Genomic DNA, 18,387 nt, shown 5'->3' on the forward strand with positions numbered 1-18,387 from the left:
TGGGTGTGGCTGAAAATTGAATAGTGAGTTTGATGACTGGGCTGAGAGATTCTCTCAAAAAATGCAAAAAGGCAAGAAAAAAAAATTTTTAAGTATGAGATAAAAATCAAAAGACATGGAGTAGGACCCAAAACTCAAACATCCTTCTAACGGGATTTCTCAGAAGCAAAGAACAGAGACTGTAGGAGAGGAAAGTAATCAAACTAATATAGAATAGATAATTTATCTGAGGAGGAGAAAAACTTCAATCTTTAGATTTACAGAGCAGATCAAATACCAAACAGGAAGAATTATATATATATATATATATATATATATATGTCATCCCTAAATGCATCAAAATAGGGTAATGAAGAAAAAAAATCTAAAATCCTCCAGAAAGAGAAAATGTAGTAACCTGGTGTTAAACATCTCAGCCTGAAAGCTAGATGCAGGTGGTGTTGTTTTCAAATTCTGCGGGAAAGTTATTTTGAGATTTGAATTTCATACTCAAGAGTATCAGTTAGGGTTCAATCAGGAAAAGAGAAACCAGCAATTACACCCTGAAGGAACAGTTAGAAGTTTCTCCCTTCCCCTCTTCCAGTGCCCCTTATTGATAGAACTTTACTGTAAGTCAGCTGGGAAATGCAGTTTACAGATTTACAATCCCAGCCATACAGAGCAGAGTTTAAAAGGGTACAGGGCTGAGATCACAGCTAAATACCAGCACACTGGCCAATTAATATGCAAGTGCAAGGGCAAATTAAAGACCTTTTTAGATATGAAAGGACTTGGGACGTTCACAGCATTCTGAAAGAATTAAGGTGTTCTCCATCAAAATGAAAAGTGAATGAATAGAAGAAAGAGGAAGACAGATGTGCTGGTTTGAAACTGTTGTGTACTTGAGAAAAGCCATGTTCTTTAATCTTCATTCAATATTGTTGTGTGGGATCTTTTTGTTTAAGTTGTTTCCATGGAGATGTGAGCCACCCAACTGTGGGTGGGACCTTTTGATTAGGTGGTTTCCATAGACATGTGTTTCTACCCATTCAAGGTAGGTCACTTACTGGAGTCCTTTAAGAGGAAAGCATTCTGGAAAAAGCTTTACAGCTGACACAGGCAGAGACCTTTGGAGATGAAGAAGGAAAAATGCCCCCAGGGAAGCTGTTTGAAAGAGAAGCAGAGACCCTAACAGATGCCATCCACGTGCTTTCCCAGCTGACAGAGGTGTTGTGGATCCATAGGACTTTCTTGAGTCAAGGTATCTCTTTCTGGATGCCTTAGTTTGGACATTTTTATAGGCTTAGGACTGTAAGCATGCAACTTAATAAATTCCCTTTTTAAAAGCCATTCCATTTCTGGTATATGGCATTCTGGCAGCCTTAACAAACTAAAACAACAGAGAATTCTCAGACTTGGCAAAGAAAAAGAGAAAGGTCTTGTGGCTATGGCATCCCATGTCGGGAACCAGTGTCCTTGCATACAGGGGGAGCAGGATGTCCCAGTCTAACTCCCTAGCTGTATCCTGTGGAGAAGGTGGGAGGGCAGGTGAGGGAAAGCAAGGGGATGAATGTGTAGGATGGTGGCATCAGAGACTGGGAAGAGGTATAAGGCCTTGGGGGGAAATTTTAATCCTGGCCCCAGTGTCCTCCCGCATTCCCTTTTAACAAAGAAGAAGGACTCAGTGGTATTTGAGGGACCACTCTACTGGCAGGAGCCACTTCTGGGTTTTCCGTGCCCTCATTCTGACCTGGGCTCTTTGGTACCACCTTCCCAGCCATCCTCCATTCCCTGCTCTGTGCTATTTCCCCGCTCCCCCAATCCAAACCTGCTTTAGGGCTGACCAGATACAGATCATTTGTCACTTAATTTGCACTCTCATAGGGGAGAATGGATTATTGAGAAGAATGAAGCACCAATGTTAGACTTTCAGGCTGTTTATGGCTAGTGGAAGAGAGGAAGGGTTATTTCAATACTTCTCAAATCATTCCAGAGAGGCCATAATTTTTATACAAGCATTTCTAGGGAGGGGAATCACACAAAGAGAAGAGATAACTGTGGGCTGGGGATGAGCTGGGGCAGGGCTTACTGGGTATAAGTACTTTAAAAGCTCATCCTAGGTAAAAAAAAGACAAGGCTTTCCTCAATGTGACCGGGTAATTGCTTACCCACACCTGCTCTCCTCTTCTTCCTTATTAACAGAATTCCAATCTTACTTATGGTGGTGATGTGCCCAGCTAAAAGCATCACATTCCCAGCCTCCCTTGCAGCTAAGGATGGTTGCATGATAAAGACGAGACAACGCAATGTGAACTGGAGTACTTGAGTTGGATTTGGGGGAAAGCTCTTCAGAAGAGAGGCAGATTCCACTTGGGGGCAGCTTCTTGTCCTTTCTCTGTATTTGCCTGGAATTCTGATATGGTGGCTGGAGTTCCAGCAAGCATCTTAAGAGTTTGGGGGTGAGGCTGATATCTTAAGAATGGAGAAGAAAATGGCTGGGTCCCCGGTGACCTCATGCAGTGCTGTACCAGCCCTGTTTGACCCTGGATTGCCAGTCCCTGCAGAGAAAAAAACCCCTCTATCTTGTTTAAGCTACCAGTTTATAGGTCTGGGCTAGTCTCAATTGAACATAATGTCTAATTGTCAGGGCAATAAGTACTTTGATTTTCTGGTGTGAGAAACATGTTCCCTGCTATCTGGCATGGCAGTCTATAAGGTGGGTTCTGGCCAGAGAGGGAGCCGACCCAGGGGAGATGTGTCTCCAGCACTGAAGGAGGCAGCTTGATGACGCTGTAGCTGGGAAATTGGCAGGCGGAGTTAGCCCCTCTGAGGATCTCAAAACAGACCTTGTTTGAAGCGGAGTGCCATCCCGCATCTTCTGCAAAGCACCTGAGGATGAAAGCTCTAGAAGCTGAGGTGTCTGTAAAAGTGACACATGCAGGCTCACTAAATGGCTGTGAAGGCTCCTTGGGTCTTTTCTGCTGCCTCCACGTGGAGCCGGGGGCCTTTGCACTTAGGCAGACGCAGTCCTACCCTCGAGGGGTCAGTGTGAGTGGCGTTCATCTGGTGGGGTGACACCGGTGGGGGGAGGGTGGATGGGCAAGGCTTTCAGTGGCCTCCTCCTCCCTGGGCAGGGACGCAACATACCAAATGAACCTGAAGCCGAGTTTGGTACATGACAGCAGGGAGAAAAGCAGAGAAGTGAAGGTGCACGGGGAGGGGGCGGGGGTGGGGGTGGGGCTGCTGAATATTCTATTTATGACATTTTTCCTGTATTCAGTCAAATAGAAGAAAGTGTTCAAAATAACGAGCAGTCGCTTTGGTGGCTAGCGTGGCAGTTCCTTGGTAACTGCATTGAACTTGCTCTCTTCCGAGAAGGGGCTGCCTTTTGTTGGGGTGCTGGGGGAGGATGAGTGGGTGAGGGAACAGGGAAGAGATTCCCGGGGAACATTGCACCATTGCACGCCTGAGTCTGCCCCTGAATTTTGCTGTAGGGCGTCCCTGAGCCTCTCTGGTTCTGCTCTTCCTCTCAAGGAAGGAATGGAAAGGAACCGAATGGGGCCCGGAAGGGAGTGGTTATGGCTACTTGCAATGGGGCCCACCTCTCCTGGCCTTGGGGCTCTTTTTCACTGCTGCTTCTCAGGCCGGGGCGGCTTCAAGGCACTGTGGTAAGAAGGCAGGGATACCGGCTGGGAGTGATGCCCGGGTGTTTGTCTTCGGGTGGGTTCCCCCAGGCCCTGAGAGGATTGAAGTGCAAGGGGTGTATTTGGGGAAGGGTGGGTGGGGAATGAGAGGGAAGGAAAGGAAGTCAGCGAGAAATGTGTTAACGAGCAGATTATTACTGTGGGCAACCTTAGGCTCAATCCCACAGGTTGAGGGTGAGGAAGCCACCAATTTCTGTTCCCCGGCGGGTTGAAGGCTAGTCCTAGGAATGTCAACTCCCCAGCTGCTCAGCACTCAGCTGGAGCATGCTTCTGCGTCTGGGGCAAGTCCCCAGGCAGAGCCACAGGTGTCCATAGTAGAACCGTGAGGGCTGAGGGGACACAGGTAAGGCATTGAGAGCCGATGCTGAAGTGCTTTTTTGCAGTGTGTGCAGTTGGGTGTATAGATGTGTTGGGGCCTAGTAAAAGCTGTTTTATTTACCTGTTTGCTCTCGGATCCATCCCTGCTCTTTTCTGCCCAGCTCTGCTCACAGGGCACTAGATTTTCTCTGTTCCCTTGTTCTCTGGCTTCATGGTGTGCTTGACCAGTGGGATGACACGAGGGAGAGACTGGTCAATGGCTTCCGGGCTGAAGTCAACCATTTCCTCCTGTTCTGCAAGCTTGAAATGTGGTTGTGTGGTTGGGCTTCCCCTCTTGCGTGTCTGCATCGCCAAAAGAAGCACTTCCCCTTGGTAGCTGCTGCCCTGCAAACTGGGACCCAGAGTCTCACCTGACCCCTCACCTACGATGAGCAGCCACACCCAGGCAGCTTAACAGCCAGAAGCAGAGCTGCCCCAGTCGAGCTCAACTGGGATGAGCTGACCTACGGACGCAAGAATAAATGAGGGTAATTTTCAGCTGCTAAATTGGAGGTGGTTTGTTACATGGCAAAAGCTGACTGATACACCACTCACCCCCACCTTCCTTTATAACAAACACGACTGAAGCATGAGAGAATCACCCAGGGCAGTGAGTGCTTGGGGCAAGGGAAAAGGAGATGACATTTTGTAGAGGAGCTGCTGTGTGCCAAGCACTGTGCAAGATGCCTTGTATGTGCTACCTCTTTGAATCCTCACAAAAATCTTGTGAGATCTGTACTATTTTCACCAGTTTATGGATGAGAAAGCTGAGTTTGTGCAATGTTCATTTTCATCACCCTTGAGGTCAGAGACTGTTTCTCTTTGCTTGCCATTCCAATGCCCATTTGCTCGTTGATCCAGGGCCTGGGATCACATCCATTCTCTGTAGCCATGCCCCAAGAACCATCTCTGGGTAAGGGCTATTCACCCAACCTGGCTGTCTTAAGTCCGTCCCTGAGAGGTGCCAGATATAAACTGTTTCCCAGGGATTCAGACATTTTCGGAAACCTTTGAATGAATTCATTTCACCAGGATGTGCTCCTGGTATCTCTCTTTTAAGACATTTTCCACAAGGATCAGATTAGGTCGACTGAATGCTAAATCACATCCAATATGTGTCTGTACAACATCAACACTGGAGCTTTGATGCTTGAGGTTTATCGATAACTAAAATTAATCCATTTGTCAAATAATTACTGACTGCCCTCTGTGAGGCAGGCATGACACTGGGAGCCAAGAATGCAGAGATGCATAAGTCACCATCTCACCGGAATTTGAAGTTTAGTAATATCATTTTTCTTTTGGTATGGCTAAACTAGAAACTAGTTTCTGGTTTCCTCTGAGTGACATTTTTGGGTCAACCATGTTTTAAAAAAAATTTTTTTTTCGTGGGGGGTGGTGGTGGTGGTGGTTGCGGATTATGACCAAAGGGAAGATTCTAATGTAGATGAAAGACAGAAGTCTCTCTTTCTTGATGGCCCTGCATGGCCCTATGAATAAGCTTACTTTGGTCAAATCAATACGAGTCGGATGCCTTTCCTGAAAGTTCTACTTTACAGTTTGCTGTTTGTTTTCTCTGTTGTTTTATCAATGGTACAATGGAGAAAGGTCTTTGATGGTCAGACCTGTCTGTATTCTGGCCAGTTAACCTTTCCAAGCCATCATCGAGTTATGTAATTCGGTGCTGGGGAAACTCTGGTAACCTTCCAACATTGAAAACAACATCCCATTGCCACCATGTGAAAAGGCCCCCTAAAGCAGTGGTTTGCAAACTGTGGTCCACCAAAAAAGCCTATCTCAGAATCATGTGGGAGCTTGTGTAAGTGCAGATTCCTTGACCACACGCCAGATTTACTGAATCCAAGTCCCTGGAGGAAGAAATAGATCTAGAGTCTTATCTTTAAAATTAAGAACTAAAAACACACATTATAAAAGGAAAGGTACACTGTGCCAGTTATTGCTGCAGAGCAAACCATCCCCAAACTTAGTGGCATTAAACAGTTTTATTTTTATTTCTCCTGAGTCTGTGGGTTTTTCAGAGCTCAGCTGGGTGGTTTTGGCCTGGGGTTTCTCACACGGTTGCACCTAGACTGCAGCTGGGGCGGGAGCCATCTGGAGGCTTGACTGGGCTGGAGCTCCCAGATGGCATCTTTGCTCCCATCCTGGTGCCCCAGAGTTCTTGCATGTGACCTTTCCTTCCAGTAGCATAGCCTGGACTTCTGTCACAGTGGCTTAGAGCTCCAGAGGCAGGACATGGTACCCTCTAGTCCTCTTAAAGGTGATTTCCGCAAGTGACGGAACTTCCTTCTAGAGAATTTTATGGTCAAAGCAGTCGCAGGTCAGACGGGATTCAAGAGGTGGCAGAACAGATTCACAATTTCCAGGGCCCAGTGCAAAATGAAAACACACAGCCCCTTGCTCAAAAACCAGGAAAAAGAGTGTCATTGGAGGTACTAAAATTGAAAGCTTTTTTCTTTCTTCTGCATTTGCTCTCTTGACTTACAGTGTTTTGGTATTTGCTATATAAAGTTTTACGTGAAGAAAAATTAAATATTCCCATTATTAGCATGAGTTTTACCATTTGTCTTTATATCGTGTAATGCCGCTTAAAAATGCAGACATAAGGGCATTTAACTCATATGTGGAGTCACTGAAATGACAGTTTGTATTTTGTAGCTCTTACACGCATATGCATTTCATTTTTACTGGAACCAGTGGAAATGCCGCACAAGACCAACTCGGCCGTTTTTTATTTGACTTCTTGATACATGTCCATTCTACCAACACTCTACCTTCAGCTTACTGATGAGTAAAGAAAGACTGAAAGTAAAGGAAAGGAACTCTGGCTTGCCTTAACTTTCTCTTTCTTTCTATGTCATCATTTTTGGTGTAAGTCGTTGGCTAATACAGGGAGGTAACGTGAATGAGAAAGAATATGGTAGAATTCTTGGCTGCTTGTGTTTCTTAGAGCAGCATTGCCTTCTGTCTGCATCAGAAGCCAGTTCTGGTTCAAACGGAAAGTGTGAGCTCTCAGGGCCGTCAGCTCTCCTGCTCACTCAGTCGTACAAGGGAAACACGTGCCGTGTACTCGCCTTGATTCTCACTGATCTTGCGCACGTCATAAGTCCACTGGAATTCTGTGCTCAGGAGGCCTTGCTAACACCAAAGACAGACAGGGCTATGCTGGTAAATGTTCAGCTACCGGCTCTTTGAGAAAAGGAAAAACAACCAAAGAAACAAAGCCCTGATTTGTAACCATTGCCTCCACGGCTGATTTCAAGTTATCAACCTAACGTCGTTGACTGTAGAGTTGGAACAAAATACACATGATTGGCTCTGGAGAGCAGGTGTGAGCCGTTTCCCAATCATGGGTTCTCTGGTACCCCAGGAAGGAAGGAACTGATGGCAGCCGTGATTGGCGATAAGTTACAGCAAATACTATGACTACATTTAAAAAAAAAAAGTATATATATATATATGCATGTGCATAGAATAAAAAAAGGCTGAAAGGATATACACTGAAATGTTAATAGTGGTTATTTCTTGGTCATAGGATTAAAAGTGATAATAATAAAATGATTATTTTTGCTTATCTGGAGCATCCACGTTTTCTAAAACATACATGCATTACTTTTGTACTAAAAAACCATAAAGGCAGCCATGGCATGTCTAGAAGAACTTCGTACCATCTTCAAGGCCTAGGTTTTGGTAGTGCAAGTCTGTAAGAGTTGCTGCATGCCATGAATAATTCACAAATTAAATTGATTTTAAAGCACAGCTAAATAAATTCGATAAGATGGGCCACAGTTATGTTCTTTCTTATCATTCACATTTGTACATTTTATAGTCAATGAAGAGTGACAGCAACTATTTAGAATTCTAGCAAAGAGCAGCCATAACTATTTGTCACCTGCTCAGCCTCTAAACAATGGCTCGGTTTGTTCACCTGCCCGGGGCCCCCCCGGCAGGCGCAGGGACAACCAGGATTCGCACTAAATAACCAAGTCTGTGACCTGCGAGGCAGAAAGACAGGAGGGATGGTCTCTCTGGAAGAACTGATGAGAACGGTGGGGAGGTGTTGAAATATGTCAGCCAGGCTAAGGGGAGGAGAGAACGAAGGAGGGTGGAGGGTGTCCGGGGAAAAAGGCCAGGAGCCTCGGGAGGAGAAACAGACAAAGCAACCAGGGCGGGAGAGACACTTCGGAGTGACCAGTTTGTGTCCTGAGTCCATGTCAGTGATGGATGATCAGATGATAAGGCAAAGAGGTTCTTAGTTATCCTGGAGGGTGGGTGGGAAAGTGCAATAGTCTCATAAAATGAGCTGTGGTCAACCAGAAACCCAGCTGAGTATGGCAAGGTTCCTGAGTCCCAAGGAAAGTTCTAGTGAGCTGGGGGAGGGTTTTGCTTCTCATTTGTATGAAAAGGAGGAGAATTAAGAGTCTGTTGGACTCATCTGCATTGCATTCTGTGAAACATCAGGGACCCTGTCCAGCTTCGCAAACTCAAATCTGCCCCGATTCACCTGGGAATCTTACAATGCAGATTCCCTTTCTGCAGGTAGGGCTGGAGTCCGAGAATTTGCATTTCTAACAAGCTCCTAGGTGACGCCTGGGATGTTGGTCCAAAGACCAACCACACTTAGTAGCAGGGCTATAGAGGGCCAGCAGCTGGATCGGCCGGTTTTCCTCTTTCACCGCTGGTCTCTGATGACCCACAGGCTCCTGCCGGCCGCATCCTCCCCAGTGGCATTTCTTTTGCAACAAGCCCGGCTGTTGGTCAGGAGAAAGCAGCCAGGGACATTTCCCCACATGCCTTCTTCCTGTTTGGGTATTCGGTTTCTCTCCTGCCTGCTCGCTCTCGGCTTTGCCTCCCTCTGTCTTTCTTGCCTTCTCTGCACGTCTTCCTCTTTGCAGCAGCCTAGTCATTATTGCAGGAGATTTATTTTTAGAGTCAAGGCCACAGACTTGCCGATTCGGCAGGGCCTAAAACAGATCGACAAACGGAAAGCGTTTGTCTTTGAAGCGGTGTGAATGAGGGGCCTGCTAGCTGGGACCTGTCAATAAGCTCTTATCTCGGCTTGTTTTCTGAGTCGCCCACGTGGGCTGCCTTCTCCCCCCTCCCCCTCCCAGATCAGAAAGTAGATTGAAACAAAAGAAGCAACTGAAATCTTATAATCTCCCTATCTCACCCCCACCCCCACCGTGAGAGCTTGCCAAATCCCAGTTTTATCTGAGCACAATCACAGAGGTGGCGGGTTGCAGAAAATGGGCAAATAGAAATAATAAAACAAAGTTGATGCCATGTCTCGGCCTCTGATTCCAAGGGAAGGGGTTAGGGTCAAGAAATAATGTTAATAAAAATAGCACAGCATGAGGTAGTAAGGTTAGAGGTTGTAAGAATTTTCTTCCCTTTTCATAGGGTTTCTGAGTGGGAACTTGGGGAAGGACATGCAATAGATTTTGCCCCCACGGTCGACAGAATGCCTGTAAGAGCCTTTCCTTCCAAGCTCTCTGCTTGGGAATTGCAGGGTGAACATGATGGAACAGCAGCTCAGCTGACTCTTGTTCCTTCCTTGGGGTGTGGGCCTCTAGTCTCCCTAGCTCTACAGTTTCCCAGGCTGATAAAACAAAATACCATGCCATCAGTTGGCTTAAACAACAGGAACTTATTGGCCCATGGTTTTGAGGCTAATAGGAGTCCAAAATCGAGGCATCAGCGAGGCAGTGCTTTCTCCCTGAAGACTGTGGTGTTCTGAGGCTGACTGCTGGTGATTCTTGGGTTCCTTGGCTTTCCCATCACATGGTGTGCTGGTTTGAGGCTTTTGTGTACCCCAGAGAAGCCGTTTTCTTCTAATCCAATCTTGTGGGGGCAAACTTTTTTAGGTGGGAACTTTTGATTGGATTGTTTCCATGGAGATGTGATCCATTCAATTGTGGGTGGGACCTCTTGATTAGGATGTTTCCACGGAGATGTGTCTCCACCCAACTGTGGGTGGCACCTCCTTGATTAGGTAATTTTCATGGGAATGTGGCCCCGCCCTTTTCAAGGTGGGTCTTAGTCTATTTACTGGAGTCCTTTAAGTAGACTGGAGAAATCTCAAACACATATGTTAGGAGATGCAGACAGAAATACTTCAGGAGATGCTAAATGAGGACCCACAGAACCTGGAGAGAGCCAAAGGAAGCTAAGAGAAGAAATCCAGAGTTTGCCCCGGAGAAGCTAAGAGAGGACCCATGGACACTTAAAGGGAGAAAGCCACTGGATTCAGACGCTGAAAGCAATAAACTGTGACCCAAGATAAGCAGAAGCAAGCCATGTGCCTTCCTGGCTGACAGAAGTGTCCCAAATACCTGCGACCTTTCGTCAGAGTCTACCATTCTGTTGATGTCTTAATTGGGAGATTTTCACAGCCTCAGAACTGTAAATTTGTAACTTAATAAATACTCTTTGTAAAAACCAATCCATTTCTGGTATATTGCATTCTGGCCGCTTTAACAAACAGAAACACCTGGTGACATCCTCTCCTTTCTCTCCAGATTCTGTTGACTTCCAGCTTCTGCTCCTCCAGTTGGATTGCTCTTCATAAAGCCTCTAGTAATAGGATTAAGGGCCAACCTCCTTCAGTTGAGCCACATCTTCAAAAGGGGCCTATTTTCAATGGGGTCACACCCACAAGAATGGATTCAGACTAAGAACATGTTTTTCTAGGGTGCATAATTCAACCCACTGCAGAGAGTAACTACATAACTACCTCCTTTTACTGTTGTCTTCTCCAAAACCTGAGAGTCCCTCAGGAACCAGGTCAAAACCACCTTTCCATACCCAGGCCCTCCTGCCTGCAGGGCCCTGGGCCCAGGGCATCCTAATCATAGGGCAATTAATTATAAACTAGAACGTATTGAGTGCTTGCCATGTACCAGGTACTATGCCAAGTGTTTAGATGCGAATTTGATTATTTCCCTTAATTCTTGCGACACTGCTCTCACAAAAAATATTGTACCCATTCTACAGATGAGGAAGCAGAGGCTGTGCTGGGGCTAGAATGAAATTTATGGACTCTTGATGATGTGTGCTTTGGATTGGGATATAGAGATGAATATGTGTGACTCCCCTCTGCCCCTCCTCCCCCCAATTTCCTAGCTCAAGTCACTGAATTCCCTGTTTTTCAGGTTTCCTGTCTTTACAGTCCTGGCCTGGGAGTCCCAGATGTTAGTGTCTGCAAGTGTTGGGTTGGTGGGCTTATGTGGGAGGGAGTGGGAAGCAGATTGTTTGTTTTTGTTTTTTTTTAGATTTTGTAAAAGTTTATTTGGGCAACACATGATTCATGAGTTGGACAGCATCAAACCAAAAGTGGTAAGGAGCTCCCGGAAGTAGTTTGAAAAGGTTTTCCGTCTTAGATTGGGAGCCTATTGTCTTGGAAGACCCCCACATACCCTTTCACTTCACTTTCAATGTACTCTCTCTGCATGAGGAGGGGACAAGTCCTAAAATTAGATTGTGAAGCAGGTGAAGGTGGGTATGTTCATTCATTCCATGACTATTTCCTGAGCATTCACTATGTCCCAGGCCCATTCTGACCTTGGGGATTCAGTGGTGACCAAAGCAGCATCGATCCCTGTCCTCAGGATGCTTCTGCACCAGAAGGGAAGGCAGACATCAAACGAGTGAGGACAGATGAAGAGCTCACCTAATTTCTTGTGGAGTCAAGTCAAAGCAATAAACACCCAGGAGATAAATAACAATGTCATAATGATAGCAAGAGTCAGATAAGGGGCCCAGGAAGAATGAGAATTGGGGTGAAGGTGGGAGGCCATTTTAGATGAGGTGGTCAGGGAAAGGTTTTTGGGTAGACATCAAGACAAATGAGGCTGATGGGGGTCAGGGAAGGGGAGTCACATGGATGGAAAAGCAAGTGCAAGAGTCCTGAGATAGGCAGGACCATGCAGAGAGCCAGTGTGACTGGAACAGAGGGTACGTAGCGTACAGAGAAGTAGACATGGGGGTTGCTGGGCAGGCAGGGGCCAGATCAAGAGGGTCTCATGGGCTGTGGTGAGGAAGTTGAAGAATTTTTTTGGTGACCGTCATTCATGGAGAAAGTGTGCCAAGTGTGCCCATTCCAGTCCCTGGGCAGATACTCTGAATGGGAAGGTCTGTGGACCTTGGGGACATGAGTAATAAGTTGCACTTGTGAATCCTAAGTGGAGGGGCTGGGGCCACACTTGGAAGAGCTTGGCTCTGAGCCTTGATCCAAGTGGCGTAATAGTCACTGATAATGCCCCGCCCACAGCTTCCCAAGTCTCTCTGCTTGAAGGCCTTCAGCAATTGGTTGCTTGAAGTGGCAGGCACAATTAACCGCTCTCCACCAATGACCATCAAGGAATCAGTAGATAAATGCCGACCCTCCTTGCTGAGCCTCCTTGCCACTTGGTGGGCCAATTTGGAGGTGTGTTCCACACAGTCCCTCAAAGTGTGTCTAGAGGGACTGAACCCCAGTTGCCCACAGTGGTAACCCCTTCGTGAGTGCATTCCTCATCGGCTTTCTTCCTCTCTCCATCTCATTTCCTCATTTCTGTACTGCTGCTTCCTGGAGTCATCTCCCAACGAAACTACTGGTCCCAAATCCTTGTCTCAGGGTCTGCTTTTAGGGAAAGCCAAATTGAGGCACCTGGTCTGAACGACAAGCAAGAAGCCCCCATCTGAAAGTCGCTCTCTTGTAAACATCTGCACAGTCTAGTTCTCCAGACATTTTTGTTGTAAGGTAGACAGAGGATGGGGGGTGGGGGACCACCAGGTAGAGAAAGGGTGAAAATAGCATTTAGGAGTGCCATAGACAAACACTGCCCCTCCATGGTCCTGTAAAAGACGGGCTGGCAGTGCCGGCAACCTTACATCCTCTATCAGGATTCCAACAGCCCTTGCGTTGGCCCCCAAGATAGAGAAAGTGGATTGCAGACAGACAATTGAACAGACCAATTGAAACACCATCTGTTGTGTTCACTGCTGGCATCTCATAAATGTTCAATAATATTTTTTGAGTGAATGAATGAAGTTAAGGAAAAGGTCAAAAGCCGTTGGGGTCCCATAGCATGAGAAGCAGTTCTCGATGGTTTCCATTCTCTCATCCGGCTCTTCCTCAGTCTGCTTGACAAACTTTTCTTTGGATTCTGTGAGATGCCCAGTGTCCTTTTAGCTCGTCTCCACCCAACTTTTCCCATTCCACTTAAGTTGGTCACATCGACCAAACGACTTTTACTAAGACAGTATAGCCTAACATTGAAGACTGTAGCAGTGCCAAGACCCTGTCCTCATCCCACCTATTTCCTCGTCTTTCTGGGTCCATGGCTGGACTACATTCCTTAGCCTTTCTTGAAGTTAGGTTGGGGTCATGTGATTGAGTTCTAGCCATTGGGGAGTAGGTAGAAGTCATGTCCCTGGACCATAGAAATCTACCACTCAGGATCCCCCATTCACTCTTCCTGTTCTACTTTGACCATGGAAGCCACATTTTGAGGCTAGTAGTGTCATTTTCCACAAAACAGTGGAAGCCTGGGTCCCTGAATCCCCAGCCATGGAACACCTGGGTGGAATGTAACAGGAGTGAGATATATGCCTTTTGCACATTACTTTAAGCTACGGAGAACCAGGGGATGCTCATTATAGCTCTTTGCTTGTCTTGACTAACTGAAGGACCTTGTATTTCAGGCATGGCTTGTGGCCATGAAAGGCAGTGGGGAAGATTCCTTGGATAAAGAGCAGCCTCCAAATCTGAAACATCTTTGAGGCGTTGTCTGTGATGGAAAATGGGAGGCCTGCACTGTTTACCCTGTAGTTCTAGGATTTCTCATGGGAATCTTTGAAAAGCAAAGCAAACAAGAATTCAATCATGGATTCTACAGTTGTGCCAGTTGCAGAAAATCCAAAGTGAGCAGAGTCCCCTGGAAGTGGGCAGCTGCCATGGTCCCAATGCCCTCGTTCAATCAAAGGGTGCTTTTGAATAAGGAAGACTTTGCAGTTTTATTTCTCGCTGGTCCTTATCCTTAGTCAGATGGTCACGATGGCAAAATCTTACCTCACTGGGTGGTGTGACGGTGGCTCAGTGGCAGAATTCTCACCTGCCATGCCGGAGACCAGGGTTTGATTCCCGGTGCCTTCCCATGCAAAAAAAAAAAAAAAAAAAAAAAAAAAAATCTTACCTTATTTATAGGACTGTGCGCTGTGGGTGATGGGGCTGGTCTGGTGGTCTGCAGCTCTGGATCCCTCTCCCAGTCTATTTCTGGTTTATAGAGAGATCGGGGAGGGGGTTGTTTAAAATAGTTTTTGAGGTGCCTTCCAGAGCTAATAGTCTATATCATTCAGCATCTGCAAGCCTAAAAGAAGGATGATGGATGCATTTTTAAAATGAAATGAGAACAGCATAAGTGAGCCCACGGTGATGTGTCCTGTGCTCTGGGGTTGACATCTCGAGGCTGACTTCCCCCCCTCCCCTTCCTTTCCGGCATCCCCCTCTCCGCTGCCTTTCTGCTCTGCCCCTGGAAGCTTAGAGACAGTCACTCAGAAGCAGCAAGACATCTGTGAAGCCTGGCTTTCAGATTCCTGGGGCACAGCATGGTGGAAGGGGCAGGTCGTCACAGGAGAATTGAGGAGATTGGCACCAAAAACCAAGCTGCCAGGTCTGTGACCCAGACTAACCATCACTGCAGGGAAGGTCAAACCGGGGTGGCCTGGTCTGAGGTCAGAGCTGTCACCATCTGGGCATCTGAGGCCAGGGAGCTCCCGGGGTCAGCTGTCCCCCCAGAGTGGAGAGTGGCCCGGTTCTCACTGTCTCAGCTGCCAGCTGCCACCGAGTCACCACAAAGAATATAAGGTACCAATAACTGCATGCCTTGCCCATATCCTCCAGCCTGATTGAAGCTGAGGCCGGGAAGAGGCCCTGGTGCCCAGAAGATGCTGTCAGGGAATCTTGTGGTGGGCGTGGGGGTTAACTTTCTGTTTTTTATTTTTTAGACTATGGATCCCTTTGGCGTCTGGTGGAGTCTACGGAACCCCTTCTCAAAATAAGGTATTTAAATGCATAAAACAGAATTACCGAGGAAACCAATTATATGGAAATACAGTTATCCAAATCATAAAAAACAACTTTGCCACACAGTAATATACGTGTTTCTTTATTAACGTATTAAATAACAAGATTTATGGGCAGATCTAATCACCACTCTAATTTCATACCGCCGAGGTGTCTAAGGCATCTTTAGATCCACCTGCAGCGATGCTGGGGCGCTAAGAAAACAGCTGTGGTTTCCATCGGGGCCAGAGCTCCAGCTCCTGAGAATGCCACCCTGGCTTGTTGCCTTCCTTCATATTGCAAGGAAACGTGCAATCTCACCGAGAGGTTAGTGAAAGTGAAGATGTGCTTATTATTTTTCCCCCAAGTTCACGGACCCTGGATTACTAAGGCACAGCAACCCCCTTAGCGAGGTAGGGCTAGGGTGTGGCTGAGGGTGGGGGATGGGGCGGGCACAGATGGGGAGGGTGTGTGTGGGGGGGTGGTGGTGGCCGCAGAGCTGTTCTTTCTTCATCTGTCAGGGGAGCACGTTGGAGTAGATCGGGGTTGGCTCACTCGAGCCAAGCGCTGCCTCTCCCCCCCATGCCCGCCCGCCCCGTGGTAAGCATCGCTAATTGATCGGGCCCGGCTCCCCGCAGAGCTCAGCGCTGCCCCAGAACGCTTCTCAGCCCAGCGCTTCAGGCAGCCATCACTAAACGATTGTAGCTGGCACCAGAATGAAACCGATTTGCCGTTCCAGGGCTGGAAGCTCTCTAAGGCCCATTTCAGCCCCGAAATGATATGATTACCCATGATTAAAATATGGTCCCTGCCCTCAAGGAACTTATGAACTGGTGAGAATCTTAAAGGTGGGAGCAGAGTGACAGGTGGGGATTGGCATGGTGGGGGGTGGGGGAACATCTCTACACAGCGTCTCACCAGGCATTCAGTCATTTCACAGTCAGGGCATCGATTTTACTTTTCGACTTGTAATTTCCACCTCCTGGATTCCATTATCACTCGCTCAATAGACGACGATTCGCCATTTCTCTGGCCACCGCTCTGAGACTCATGCATTGCTGAGCATAAGCAGAAGACATCGCCTAAAACGCATTACTACCTGGAAGTAATGATTGGGTTTTAACACAGCCAGGACCTTGATGGCTCTGTATATAAGCAATAATTCCACCTTCCTCGTTCCCAGTCACGTGGACTTCCCAGAAGGAATTCAGAATTAACCCCATGTGCTCAAGCTCCCCAAACCTGGCCTGCCCCAGCCTTCTTGTCCAACTTCCTTCCTTTATGTGTGAAACACCCAGCAGCTGGAGACTGCTGCTCCCTCCCGCCTTATGTTTCAGATACGCTGCCATTAGCAGATTCTTTGGAAAAGACCCAAATCTGTCTGTTCATAGCTGCTGGAAGCATTTCTTTATTAACACAAGGAGGAGGTGTGAGGCAGTGGCAAAAGCTTTCGGCCCGTGGGTCTCAAAACGTGGGCCCCAGACCAGTAGCCTCACCATCACCTGAGAACCTGTTAGAAATGCAAATTCCTGGCTTCAGAAGCTCTGGGGGTGGGGCCCAGCCATCTGTGTTTTAACAAGCCCTCCAGGGGGCTTCTGATGGCCGGAGATCAAGAACCACTGCTTTAGGCTACGATTTAGAATCCTGGGATTGAGTCAAACTCCAGTTGACCACACCTGGGCCTCTGGGATCTCAGTCATCTCCTCTGTTAAATGGGAGTGATAAAGCCTGCTTTGCTTGAACTTGACAAGTAACTGGAACAAGGGGAATATGAAAAGTTTGCCAAGCCCAGTGCAAAGCAGCTATGATGAGATTATTAGCCTTCAGTTGCAGGATGTTTGTGTGTGTGTGTGTGGGGGGGGGGGGACTGGGGATGGAGGCAATATTTCATTTTAAGCCGAGGGACTTGAACACCTCCCTCGATGGAAAGAAGCCCGGGAAGACTTGTTTCCCACAGTTCTGAGACTCCTGGTTCCAGCCCTAGCCGTGGCCTGGCTCCAACTCTCCAGGGCTCACCTAGCTGAGGCCGTCACACCCCTCACCCCCACCTCTGAATTTCTCCAGACTTGAGTCTCCCACCTGAAAGTCACGGGTGTTTGAATCCCCCCTCCGGCCTTTCTCTTGTCTAATTCAGGTCAATTAAAATTCTTGGGTCTAAGCTGCCTTGGGTGGAATGACAGGGTGCAATCCTGGCAATGGACCCCAAGGGACAAAGCAGGAGGGCTGTTTTAAACCCCAGAATCCTCCCCCACGCTGAGTCAAAACAAAGAACACAATGACTGCCTCTTGGCAGGTAATTGGGCAGATGGGATGAGCTTAGCATCCCAGTTGAGCCGGCCAGGTGGTCTGTCAACCTCGGATCAAACCAAACAGAAGGCGGAAGAGGGAAAAGCTGGCAACAAACCCCGGTGAGCCCAGAGGGCCGGTCCTCCTGCTTGCAGCAAGCATGGACTTGTGTGCGCCCCTCCTGGGGCAGGGCCAAAGAGAACCCCCTTTTCTCCCTCACCCTCCGACTTCACTTGACACAGGAGATCAGGCTCCAAGAGCTTTACTTAGACAAACTTAGCTCACGTAGGGTACCGATTAATCTTCTCAACAACCCCTATGAGTTGGATACTGTTATTATGCCCATTTTCCAGGTGAGGACGTTGAGGCACAGAGGATCAAATAACTTGCCCAAGTCGCAGAATTGGGATTCAAATTCAGCCATCTGACTCCAGAGCCTGTGCTCTTAACTGTGACAGTGAGCAACTGTTCCCTTCCCTGGGGGGGTCTTAGGGACAGACTTCTGTCCAATGTCATCTAACCTGTCAGAGGGATTTCTTAGGTTCTTAGGAGCTGGAACGTTTTCCTCTGAAGGATACTATCTTGAAAACACGTCCGCCCCTGGGGAAGGATTTTTTTTTTTTTTTTAAAGTTTAGGCGCGATGGAGGGAACAAGAGAATAAAGGTTAACTAGAGGGATAATCAACATATTTAACACTGAGGAAACCAACCAACCAACAAACAACCAAACCACATTCCAATCAAACCATAAAGACTTGCCAGACTGAGGATAAAACATATGGTTGATGTAGTTATTTGATGAGAGCACTCATCCAAATTGCTAAGAAAATATTAATAGCTGAGCAAAAGGCACAGGTAATTCCCACAAAAAAGAGAAGAGAATCAATTAAAACAATTTTACGTGAAGTTACCAAAAATTTAAAAATAAGCAAATTCTGTGCTTGAGGGGGTCAGAGTCAAACTACACTCGTTCGTAGCTAGCTTGTGGTGTTTTAAGAG

The sequence above is a fragment of the Tamandua tetradactyla genome, chromosome X, assembly GCF_023851605.1.
Source record: "Tamandua tetradactyla isolate mTamTet1 chromosome X, mTamTet1.pri, whole genome shotgun sequence".
Lineage (NCBI taxonomy): Eukaryota > Metazoa > Chordata > Mammalia > Pilosa > Myrmecophagidae > Tamandua > Tamandua tetradactyla.